General features: G+C 45.0%; 1 protein-coding gene across 7 annotated transcripts in view; it reads left to right on the top strand.

Moving 5' to 3' along the window:
• The window catches only part of BCAS3 (BCAS3 microtubule associated cell migration factor), a 1,710,065-nt gene that overhangs the window by 340,717 nt on the left and 1,356,790 nt on the right, over nt 1-12,558 (top strand). The window lies entirely within an intron of this gene.

The raw sequence follows: 12,558 nt of genomic DNA, 5'->3' as shown, positions 1-12,558 counted from the left end.
AGGGTCTGGAGGAGAGGAGGCTCTCCTCCAGGCCCTGGGTACCATAATTCTGTAAAAAATAGAATTAAAATGAAAAATATACTTACCCTCTCTCGGCCCCCGGAGTCCTCCCGGCACTGTCATCAAGTTCCATTCCCAGGCGTGCTTTGCGAGAATGACCTCTGATGACGTAGCGGTCACGCGACCACGACGTCACAAAGGTCATTCTCGCAAAGCACGCCTAGGAACGGAACTTGCCGGCAGCGCTGTTGAGGACCGGGATCGCCACTGAGGAGATCGGAGGCCGCCAGGAGGTAAGTATATCCATATTTTTTAAAATTTTTCTTATTTTTAACATTCTATCTTTTACTATTGATGCTGCATAGGCAGCATCAATAGTAACAGGTTGGTCACACTTGTCAAGCACTATGCTTGACTCGTGTGACCAATCTGTTATTCACTTTTCCAAGCGATACTTCAAATCGCTTGGAAATGCGCTAGCATTCTGCAAGCTAAAAACGCTTGGAAAATGCTTGTGTTTTGCTGGAAAATGCATGCGAAATCCGCATGCGTTTTACCCGCGGCGGGGAGTTGTGGAAATGCTGCGGAACATTTCTGCAACGTGGGCACATAGCCTTAAACGTGACCTTCAACAAGTTACAAAATGTGTTCATCAGAAATGTGTCAAACTCAGCAAAGTCTTTAACCTAACGTGTAATGATGAAACATGTTCTTTTTAATTTTGAAAAAAAGTTTAAAAATATTCTTTTTTTTATAAGTAAGTTGACACAGTACTTGGGGATTATTAAAAATCAATACAGATTACAGTCTGAACTGTACTAGAACATTGGTCTTGAGACTCATAATACATGTTCTAAAAATCAGTACTGTTCCCAGTGGTGAGACCCACTATGCTTTTACATTTATCATGTGTTCTGCAGACAAGTTCTAGATGTTTTTTATGTGAAGTTCCCCTTCAACTACTGTATATACTCAAGTATAAGCTGACCCCCCTAATTTTGCCGCAAAAAACTGGGGAAACTTATTGACTCAAGTATAAGCCTAGAGTGGAAAATGCAGCAGCTACTGGTGAATTTGAAAAAATAAAAAGATACCAATAAAAGTAAAATTAATTGAGACATCAGTAGGTTATATGTTTTTGAATATCCTTTTTGAATCAGGAGCCCCATATAATGCTCCATACAGTTCATGGTAGCCCTATAAGATGTTCCATACAAAATACACCCCATATAATGCTGCACAAAGGTTAATAATGGCCCCATAAGATGCTCCATAGAATAATTTGCCCCATACGCTGCTCCATAGAGGTTATGGTCCCATAAGATGTTCTATGGATTATGCCCCCATATGCTGCTCCCATAAGATGCTCCATAGATTATGCCCCTATATGCTGCCCTCATAAGATGCTCCATAGATTATTCCCCCATATGCTACCCCCATAAGATGCTCCATAGATTATTCCCCCATATGCTGCCCCCATAAGATGCTCCATAGATTATTCCCCCATATGCTGCCCCCATAAGATGCTCCATAGATTATTCCCCTCAATGCTGCCCCCATAAGAAGCTCCATAGATTATTCCCCCATATGCTACCCCCATAAGAAGCTCCATAGTTTATGGCCCCATATGCTGCCCCCATAAGAAACTCCATAGATTATGGCCCCATGTGCTGCCGCTGCTGCTACATTTAAAAATAAAAAAAGACATACTCACCTCTCCGTCGCTGGGGGCCAGGTTCCGGTGTATTCACCTGTCCTGCATCCATGGCTGCTTGCTGCTGTCTGGCATGTCATCTGTCAGTGACATTCAGACTGCAGGGGGCATGGTGCGCACTAACCACGTCACCGCGCCCTCTGCTGTCTGAACGTCACTGACAGATGACGTGCCAGACAGCAGCAAGCAGCCATGGACGCAGGACAGGTGAGTATCGCTATACTTACCCTTCCTGGCGCTGTCTTTTCAGCCCCCAGCTTCTCCACGATCTCCCTGCCTTCAGCGGTCACGTGGTACCGCTCATTAATACTCATGAATATGCGCGTATTCATGAGTTTAATGAGCAGTACCATGTGACCGCTGAAGGAAGGAAGGGAGATCACGGAGAAGCTGGGGGCTGAATAGACAGTGCCAGGTCGGGTAAGTATAGCGATACTCACCTGTCCTGTGTCCTTGGCTGCTTGCTGCTGTCTGACACGTCATCTGTCAGTGACGTTCAGACAGCAGAGGGCGCGGTGACGTGGTTAGTGCGTGCCGCGCCCCCTGCAGTCTGAATGTCACTGACAGATGACATGCCAGACAGCAGCAAGCAGCCATGGACGCAGGACAGGTAAATACACCGGAACCTGGCCCCCAGCGATGGAGAGGTGACTATGTCATTTTTTTTATTTTTAAATGCAGCAGCTGCGGCAGCACATGGGGCCATAATCTATGGAGCTTCTTATGGGGGCAGCATATGGGGCCATAATCTATGGCGCTTCTTATGGGGGCAGCATATGGGGGAATATTCTATGGAGCTTCTTATGGGGGCAGCATATGGGGAAATAATCTATGGAGCATCTTATGGGGCATAATCTATGGAGCACCCCCGCCCCCCCCCTCCCTCTCCGACCCCCTGGTGTATATGACTCGAATATAAGCCGAGAGGGACTTTCGGCCCTAAAGAATGGGCTGCAAATCTCGGCTTATATTCGAGTATATACAGCATATAAAAGATTGGAATTTAGATATGTGTATTAGTTTTATTGTGCTTCTATATAAACAATGACAAATCTTTTGAAATATGTTTTAATTCCAATAATGCAGAAATCATAATTGTACATGTGTTTTGCACTAAGGTTTTAAATATAGAAGCTTATTTTATTTTTGTGCGTTTATCAAACAAAATAGACCAGTTATCTTGAAAAATTGCATAAATGCAATGGCCTAACATGTCCTATATACAGTTGTGTGAAAAAGTGTTTGCCCCCTTACCGATTTCCTATTCTTTTGCATGTTTGTCACACTTAAATGTTTCAGATCACCAAACAATTTTAAATATTAGACAGAGATAACACAAGTAAACCCAAAATGCAGTTTTTAAATGAAGATCTTTATTATTAAGATGTGAGGCAGTGACTCATGTTACAGGTAGGGGTTGCTGTTTGTTCTCCCAGGGATGCTCACGGAGACGTATTGAGGCCATGAGGGAACATTTGGAGTCTCAAGCGTAGCTGTGATTACAATGGTGAAGCAGTGACCGATGTCACAGGTAGGGGTCACTGTATGTTCTCTCCAGGGTGTGCACAGAGGCGTATGAAGACCATAGGAGTGCATGGCAGTCACGGGCAAAGCTGTGACTGCAATGCAGACTGAAAATAAAATAAGTGTTAGCCTTGGACATGCTAGTGTCCAAGGCAGATGTAGGGAAAAGCTGCTCTGGGATGTTGTGTTGTGAAACAGACTGCAGGATAGTAGTTGTACAGTCCGTTTCACTCCAGGCCCAGGATTTCCATGTGCCTAAAGGCCACAGGTTCTTTTGTTAAAAGCCCTGCAGGAAAGGGGATGGGTGTGTTAGGGCCAGAGTGAGTTGGTGCTTGTTACTGTGCAGAGCAGTTGGTGTTGCAGAGCACAGCCTGTGTGAGACAACACAGTACAGAAAGGAGCCCATAGGCCTGGCACCCACAGTGTACACAGTGATGCTGCCATCCACGGTAACTGGCCAGAGGAGGACTAGGGGCAAACAGATGGATATGGTGTCCGGCTGTGACCCAGAGGATATCAAGGACTGTGTACAGCTGTGTGAGTAAAAAAAGACATTAACACAGCGGTGCGGTCACCCACGGTGACTGGTCTTGGATGTGGACAGGTCTTGTGCCCGGAGGTGAACCAGAGGTAGCCTTGTCCTGTGCTCGAAGGAAGACTGGTGTGTGTAGTGATTGCAAACTAAACGAGTAAAGCTGTGAGTAAAGAGACTTGAATATGGTGCTGCAGTCCCCCACGGTTACTGGACAAAGGGAGGTCCAGCGTGTATATACTAACGTTATATGCTCTTGTATGAACTGGACATCGATGCTGTGCACTTGTGTGTGAAATGGACATTTGGTGTGTGAAGTAACACATTAAAGAGACTTTGTGATTAAACTTTGTGGGTCAATGCCCATCACTGCGTAAGTGTGCTACTGCAGCACTACATAGGGAATAAGAAATCCAAACCTATAGGGCCCTGTGTGAAAAAGTAATTACACCCTCCCGCCCTTAAAACATAAATTAACTATGATTTATCACAAGTTTGGGAAGCTTAGTTGATTTTCCTAAGCCACACCCAGGCCTGATTACTGCCTCACCTGTTCTCAATCAAGAAATCATAAATTAGACCTGCCTGACAAAGTGAAGTAGACCAAAAGAACCTCAAAAACTATACATCATGCCGCGATCCAAAGAAATTCTGGAACAAATGAGAAACAAAATAATTGAGATTTAGCAGCCTTGAAAAGCCATTTCTCAAGATTTGGGACTCCAGCTTCAAAAGAACTGAAGGCCTCACTTGCCTCAGTTAAGGTCAGTGTTCATCATACCCACCAGAAGAAAGAGACTGGGCAAAAATGGTCTGCATAACAGAGTTTCAAAATGAAAACCACTACTGAGCGGTAAGAACATAAAGTTTTGTCTCAGTTTTGCCAGAAAACATCTTGATGATCCCAAAGATTTTTGGGAGAATACTGTGTGGAATTAGGAGACAAAAGGTGCATGAACTGTTTGAAAGGTGCATGTCCAATTACATGTGGTGTAGAAGTAACACAGCATTTCAGAAAAGGAATGTCATACTAACAGTAAAATTTGGTGATGGTAGTGTGATGGTCTGGAGCTGTTTTGCTGCTTCAGGACCTAGAAGACTTGCTGTGGTAAATGGAACCATGAATTCTGCTGTCTACCAAAAAATCCTGAAGGAGAATGTCCGTCCTTCTGTTCGTGACTTCAAGCTGAAGCTCACTTGGGTTATGCAGCAGGGCAATGATCCAAAGCGCACCAGCAAGTCCACCTCTGAATGGATTAAAAAATTTAAAAATTAAGACTTTGGAGTGGCCTAGCCAAAGTCCTGCCCTTAATCCGATTTAGATGTTGTGACATGACCTTAAAAATGCTGTTCATGCTCTGAAACCCTCCAATGTGGCTGAATAACAACAATTCTGCAAAAATGGGTGCACCAGAATTCCTCCAGAGCATTGTAAAATAATCCTTTCCAGTTATCACAAAAGCTTGATTGCAGTTGTTGCTTGTAAGGGTGGCCCAACCAGTTATTATGTTTAGTGGCATTCACTTTTTCACACAGAGCCCTGTAGGTTTAGATTTCTTTTTCCCTTAATAAAAAGACTTTAATTTAAAAACAGCATTTTGTAGCTGCTTGTGTTATCTTTGTCTAATATTTACCGTATTTTTCGGACCATAAGACGCACTTTTTCCTCCCAAAATTTTTGGGGAAAGTGGGGGGTGCGTCTTATGGTCGCAATGCACGGTACCTGGTGCGCTGGTGGCAGCGGGCGAGGCTCTGCGGTACTGTGGTGGCAGCGGGCTGTGCTCCGGTGCAGGGGCGGCGGCTCCGCCGGCGTTTCTTCGCAGCCCGGAGGCCCCCGCACACCCCTTGCTGGGCGCCGCCATGTTGCGGTGGCCTCCGGGAGCATGGACGCCGGCAAGATGGCCGCCGGTCCGGGGACGGCGCATGCGCAGCTTCAGATCTCGTCCCGAGATCTCGGGGAACGAGATCTCGTTGCCGAGATTTGAATCTCGTCCCCCGAGATCTCGGCCATCTTGCCGGTGTCCATGCTCCCGGAGGCCACCGCAACATGGCGGCGCCCAGCAAGGGGTGTGCGGGGGCCTCCGGGCTGCGAAGAAACGCCGGCGGAGCCGCCGCCCCTGCACCGGAGCACAGCCCGCTGCCACCACCGCAGAGCCCACCTGTCCCTGCTACAGCTGCCCCTGCCCCTGCCACAGCTGCCCCTGCCCACCTGCCCCTGCCACAGCACAGCTGCCCCTGCCACAGCTCCCCCTGCCACAGCTCCCCCTGCCACAGCTCCCCCTGCCACAGCTGCCCCTGCCACCGCTGCCCCTGCCACAGCTGCCCCTGCCACAGCTGCCACAGCACAGCTGCCCCTGCCACAGCTCCCCCTGCCACAGCTGCCCCTGCCACAGCTGCCCCAGCACAGCTGCCCCTGCCACAGCTGCCCCTGCCCCAGCACAGCTGCCCCTGCCACAGCTCCCGCTGCCCCTGCCACAGCTGCCCCAGCACAGCTGCCCCTGCCCCAGCACAGCTGCCCCTGCCCCAGCTCCCGCTGCCCCTGCCACAGCTGCCCCTGCCCCAGCCCACCTGCCCCAGCACAGCTGCCCCTGCCACAGCACAGCTGCCCCATCACAGCTGCCCCTGCACAGCCCACCCAGCCCAGCGCAGCTGCCCCAGCACAGAGCCGCCACCACCGCACGAGCCTGGACCACTGAGTGACCCCTGTGACCAGTCCTCCACCTGTGCTGGATCCCTTCCCAGGTGAGCTGAATTCGGACTGTAAGACGGACCCCCATTTGACACATTATTATTTTTTTCCCTATTTTCCTTCTGAAAATAGGGGTGCGTCTTATGGTCCGGTGCGTCTTATAGTCCGAAAAATACGGTAAATTTGTTTTGTGATCTGAAACATTTAAGTGTGACAAACATGCAAAAGAATAGGAAATCAGGAAGGGGGCAAACACTTTTTCACATAAATGTATAATAGAATATACAAAAATCAGAAATACATTAGCAGAATGGGTGACCTAAGTTAATGATTGCCAAGAGAGTTCAAGATAAATTGTCTACATGAAATAGGTTAAAACCTTAGGAAAAAGAATTGAGTCACTATAGAGTATCCAGATTTGCCGTATTTCATAGTGTGGATACGAGTCACCACAATCTTTTCATAAATCATCACTTGAGTGACCGTGTATGTGTCAAGTGTTCAATTAAAGGTCATTTTATGGCCAAAGTTCTATGTGAATCTTGGCAACACAAGAAGTTGCACTAAATTGGGACTTTGAATGTGGAGTATGTTACAGAAGTAGCACATTTGTAGATTTGGAAAATAGTGTACCAATTATTGTAATTAGATCAAATCTGAGGTCATAAAACGAGTCTGCCATAGATGAAAATTAAAATCCATAAGACTTCTCTCAGAGAGAGGACATGTCTCCCTCATATTAAACATAAAGGAAAGAGGGAAAAGTACGTATAACTGGAGATAAGCAGAGCTGACACTTCAACCTCATTTGAAGTGGGACTAATTAGAGTTGAAGAGAACTAACTTCTCATCTCCTTTTTGAAACAGTGACATCCTGCGGCAATCAAATGGTTACAGCAGGAAAATTATCTGGGGAACAGACAACAAGGCAGAGATCTGTTTACGCAGAGGAGGAGAACTACAGGGGCTTCCTTTGTTCCAAGGAAGGAGCATCCTGGGTTCAAAGGAGTTTTCAGAGAGTGGTTTTGCAGCGATCCTAGATTTATGAAAGATAGATTTTCGGTATTGTGCTGAAGGGACCAACAAAACACAGACCCTCACATCACTGTAAGACCATTATATCTCCTCTAACTTAATAACGGTCCGATAGCTGATGCGATCCAGGCAATGATTGATCTATGTTTTGGTAAAATTGTGATAAGAAATATGACAATATCTAACACCTGGAACCTCCAGGAGTGAAGATATCCTGTACGATTGGGATCTCATAAAATTCTGAAGGGCCGAGCAGCTCCCACAATCAGCCTCCACGTGAACTCATTAAGGGGAGGTATGTGGCCATAACCTTGAGATAATAAAAGGCATTTTTAGGTTTAGGTCATTTGTCAGTTCTTGGTAGGTACAGTTTGCTGTAGATTCTGTCCGTTTTCCCATCAGAGTACCTCTCTCCACTTCCATGATATCAAGTTTAGTAATTTGTATTTGTATTTTGTTATTCCTTTTTATTTTATGTAATTGTATATATTGTATTGTTTGTTTTCATTTTGTATCTTGTTTTTTTTTATAATAAACTGCCTATCTTTCCGGATTAAATACACTGTTCAAATAATAAAGGGAACATTTAAACAACACAATGTAACGCCGAGTTAATCATACTTCTTTGAAATCAACCTGTCCAGTTATGAAGAAGCACCGATTTTGAATCAATTTCTCCTGCCGTTGTTCAAATGGAACAATATTGATAGAGAAATGGTCTGTGGTCACCCCTTCCAGAACCACTCCTTTATAGGGGTTGTCTTGCTAATTGCCTGTTTTCATAATTTTGGCTGATGTTTTGGTCACTTTTTCATCTTTTCCTTGCTCTCACCCCTAGAGGCACTGTACCATTGCAATAGGTGGTGTCTACAACCCACGGAAGTTGTTTAAGTAGTGCAACTCATCCAGGATGGCATATCAATGCGAGCTGTGGCAAGAAGGGTAGCGGTGTCTGTCAGCACAGTGTCCAGTGTATGGAACAGATACCTGGAGACTGACCAGTAGACCAGGAGACGTGGAGTGGGCTGTAGGAGGTCAACAAGCCTGCAGCAGAACTGCTTCCTCCTGCTTCGTTTTGACATTGGGTCAGTATTGGTGTGGGGAGGCATTTCTTTGGTTGTCCGCACAGCCCTTCATGTACTTATCAGAGGTAGCCTGACTGCCATTAGGTACTGGGATGAGATCCACCCATTGTGAGACCATTTGCAGGTGCAGTGGGCCCTGGGTTCCATCTAATGCACAACAATGCTAGGCCTCATGTGACTGAAATGTGTCAGCAGTTCCTGCATGATGAAAGCATTGATGCTATGGACTGGCCTGCCCGTTCCTCAAACCTGAATTTAATCAAGCACATCTGGGACATCATGTCCGTCCACCAATGCCATTTTGCACGACAGACTGTTCAGGAGTTGACTGATGCTTTAATCCAGGTCTGGGAGGAGATCCCTCAGGAGAACATCTGCCGCCTTATCAGTAGAATGCCCAGGTGTTGTAGGGAGATCATACAGACAAGTGAAGGCCACACACACTACTGAGCATCATTTATTTGCCTCGACGCGTATCCACTGAAGTTAGATTAGCCTGTAATTTGACTTTCCACTTTGATTTTGAGTATAATTTCAAATCCAGACCTCTATGAAATATTAATTTTGATTGATATTGATCATTTTTGTGTTTTATTGTTCTCAATGCATTCTACTATGTAATGAATAAAATTTCGAAATGAAATATTTCATTCAGTGATATATAGGATTGGTATTTTAGTGTTCCCTTTATTTTTTTGAGCAGTGTACATAAAATTTAATAGCTCTGTTCCTTTTGCTCTGTAAATCGCACCCCTGAAGTCATATGGTACCTGCAATGGTTGTTCAATCAGCCTGTATAAATGATCGTTGGTGGCAGCTAGTAGTGTTTCAGTTATTTTTGTTATTGTGGAGCTTGCAGTGGCAGTGACTGTATTAGGGTATATGTACACTCACTGTGGGTTTACCAATAACTGACCTAGTAATGGAAGGACTCGTCAGCCAATTGCTTAACTGTTATGATGATTGGAGGCAGTGCAGTTCCGTATCCTTGACAATTGGTGGCAGCGGGGAGATCTGTGTGACCTTTTCGTTGTCATCTGTGACAAAGTGGTAACAGTGGTGGGATCTGCGTGACATTCCCCCCACGCTCTCTATCCTTGACAGTGTCCACTAAATATGAATCTGCATTAGGTCTCTAACCAACACTTAAAACAATTAAGAATGGATTCAAGATATAACCAATGGAAGTTGTTTTTCAGAGGTCGGATTAGTAGCTTAACCTCCACTAGGAGACAATAGGAAAATAGGACATTGCAATGCCTTGAAAAGTATTCATACCCTTGAACTTTTCCACATTTTTTCATGTTACACCTACAAACTTAAATGTACCATATTTTTCGGATTATAAGATGCTCCGGATTATAAGACGCACCCCAAATTTTGTGGAGAAAAATAAGAAAAAAATATTTTTTAATAAAATGGTGATGCTTCTTATAATCTTGCATCTTATTGCTTACCGGGGGTGGTGGCTGCGGTGGAGTGGGGTGATGCTGCAGGCCGGGATGAGGGGGCTCCGAAGTGTGGCGCGCTGCTGCGGGGTCTTATGCTGCTGCATGGGTCTTGTGCTGTTGTGCTGCTATGGGGTCTTGTGCTGCTGCGTGGGTTTTGTGCTGGTACCGGGTGTGGGCGGTTGCTGCCCAGTGGTGCTGCGTGGGTGTCCGGCGCTGCCTGGGGCTCTGCTGACATTTCGCGACAGGCCAGAGCCCCGGCAATTCCACTGTTCCATGTGCGGTGGTCTTCGGGAATATGGCCGCAGCTGGGGGCAGCGCATGCACAGATGGTGATCTCGGGATCAAGATCTTGAGAGATGAGATTTCAGTGCTGACACCCGCAGCACCGACCAGCAACCGCCGGGCACCCGGAGACACCCGGACACCCCCTCATCCCAGCCTGCGGCCTACACCCACGGTATCGGTAAGGCATGTACGCTTTCTAAGATGCACCCCCATTTTCCCCCCAAGTTTGAGGGGAAAAAAGTGCGTCTTACAAAACGAAAAATAGGGTATTTTATTGTGATTTTATGTGATACACCAACACAAAGTAGCAAATATTTGTGAAGTATAAAGGGTTTTCTAAATATTTTAAAAATATAAATCTGAAAATTTTTACGTGCATTTGGTGTCCGCTCCCCCTGAGTTAATACTTTGTATGAGCCACTATGCTGATTTAGAGGCTGAAATTTTTGCCCATTGTTCTTTACAGTCTCACTCTAGCTCAGTGAGAGTGTATGGTGAGCGTCTGTAAAATGCAATTTTCAAGTCTTGCTTCAGATTTTCAATTGGATTTACGTCTGGACTTTGACTGGGTAATTCAAACACTTGAATATGCTTTGATCTAAACTTTTCCATAATAGCTTATATTTAGCTTCATCCATATTCTCATCAATTCTGATTGGCTTCTTTGTCCATGCTGAAGAAAAGCATCCCCACAGCATGATGCTGCCACCACCATGTTTGACGGTGGTGATGGTGTTTTCAGGATGATGTGCAGTGTTAATTTTCTGTTACACATAGCATTTCGCATTCAGCCCCAAACGTTCTACTTTTATCTCATGTGTCCAGGGAAACTTCTTCCACATGCTAGTTGCGTTGCTTACATGGCATCTTGCAAACTGCAAATGGCTTGCTTTCAAAAATGGCTTTCATCTTGTCACTCTTACATAAAGGCCAGATATGTGCAGTATACGACTGATAGTTGTCCTTGGACAGATTCTCCCGCCTGAGCTGTGGATCTTTGCAGCTCCTCAAGAGTAACCATGGGCATCTTGGCTGCTTCTCTAATAAGTGGTCTGTTTGCTTGGGATATCAGTTTAGATGGATGGCCATGTCTTGTTAGGTTTTAAGTTGTGCCAATACACAATTTTGGCTGATGGATTGAACAATGCTTCATGACATGATCAGAGCTTCAGGTATTTTTTGTAACCTAACCCTGTTTAATCTTCTCAACAACTTTATCCCTGACCTGTCTACTGTGTTCCTTGGTTTTCAGTATTCTCTTTGACCCCTTGATGTTTTCACACAAACCTCTGAGGCCTTCACAGGACAGCTGTAGTTAGGCCGGGGTCACACTGCGTTCAGGCAGTCTGTTAGATGGACTGCGTTACACCGCGGCATAACGAGGTGTAACACAGTCCGTTAACGCTGCCATTGGCCCCATTGTCGGGCGCATCGCGACGCATGCCGTAAAGCGATTCAGTGATGGAGCCTTGGACGCGGGCTGCAGAATCATCTGCGCTAGCGGGTATAGCATAATGCGATTGCGTTATGCTATACAGTTAACGCAACCCGTCAACGCTATGCGAAACTGGCCTTACACTGAGAATAAAATACACACAGGTGAACTCAGTTTACTTATTTCGTAACTTCTGGAAGCAATTGGTCACTCAAGATTTTATTTAGAGGTATCAGAATGAAAATACACGTCACTTTTTTCGCATTATATTATTTATATATTATAGAACCATACATCATTTCATATATACTTGCTACTTTGTGTTGGTATATCACATAAAATCCCAATAATATACATTTAAGTTTGTGGGTGTAACGTGAAAAAAAAAAAGTGGAAGAGTTCACCGGGTATGAATACTTTTTGAAGGTACTGTAATGGGGAGGTTTTTCTACAGACTGTACCAAAAAAGTTATAATGTAAAAATTACAGCAAAAAATATCAGCCTAAAGTTTTATTTTACTTCTGCATATAACTGTCAGCTTAGCATATTTAGACATGTTATTTATAGGGCAGGAAATAGGATAATGTTTTGGAAAAGTAATATTTTTAATTTCATGCTTGTATCCACACAGTTCAGGATGTACAAATATGTGTTATGGATTATATGACACAAAAACCAACATTGGATAGAGGGAATTCCAGCGATTGATGGATCTCAATCTAATGTACAGACTTGCCGTGAATTATTTAGTAGTATTTATTTATAAGGCGCCAACATGTTCCACAATACAGTTGGAGTCAAAACCAA

Source organism: Dendrobates tinctorius, unplaced genomic scaffold (genome assembly GCF_039654945.1).
Source record: "Dendrobates tinctorius isolate UK_male_01 unplaced genomic scaffold, ASM3965494v1 ptg000007l, whole genome shotgun sequence".
Classification (NCBI taxonomy): domain Eukaryota; kingdom Metazoa; phylum Chordata; class Amphibia; order Anura; family Dendrobatidae; genus Dendrobates; species Dendrobates tinctorius.
The sequence above is the reverse complement of the archived record's forward strand: the minus strand, read 5'-3'. Positions and strand labels throughout refer to the sequence as shown.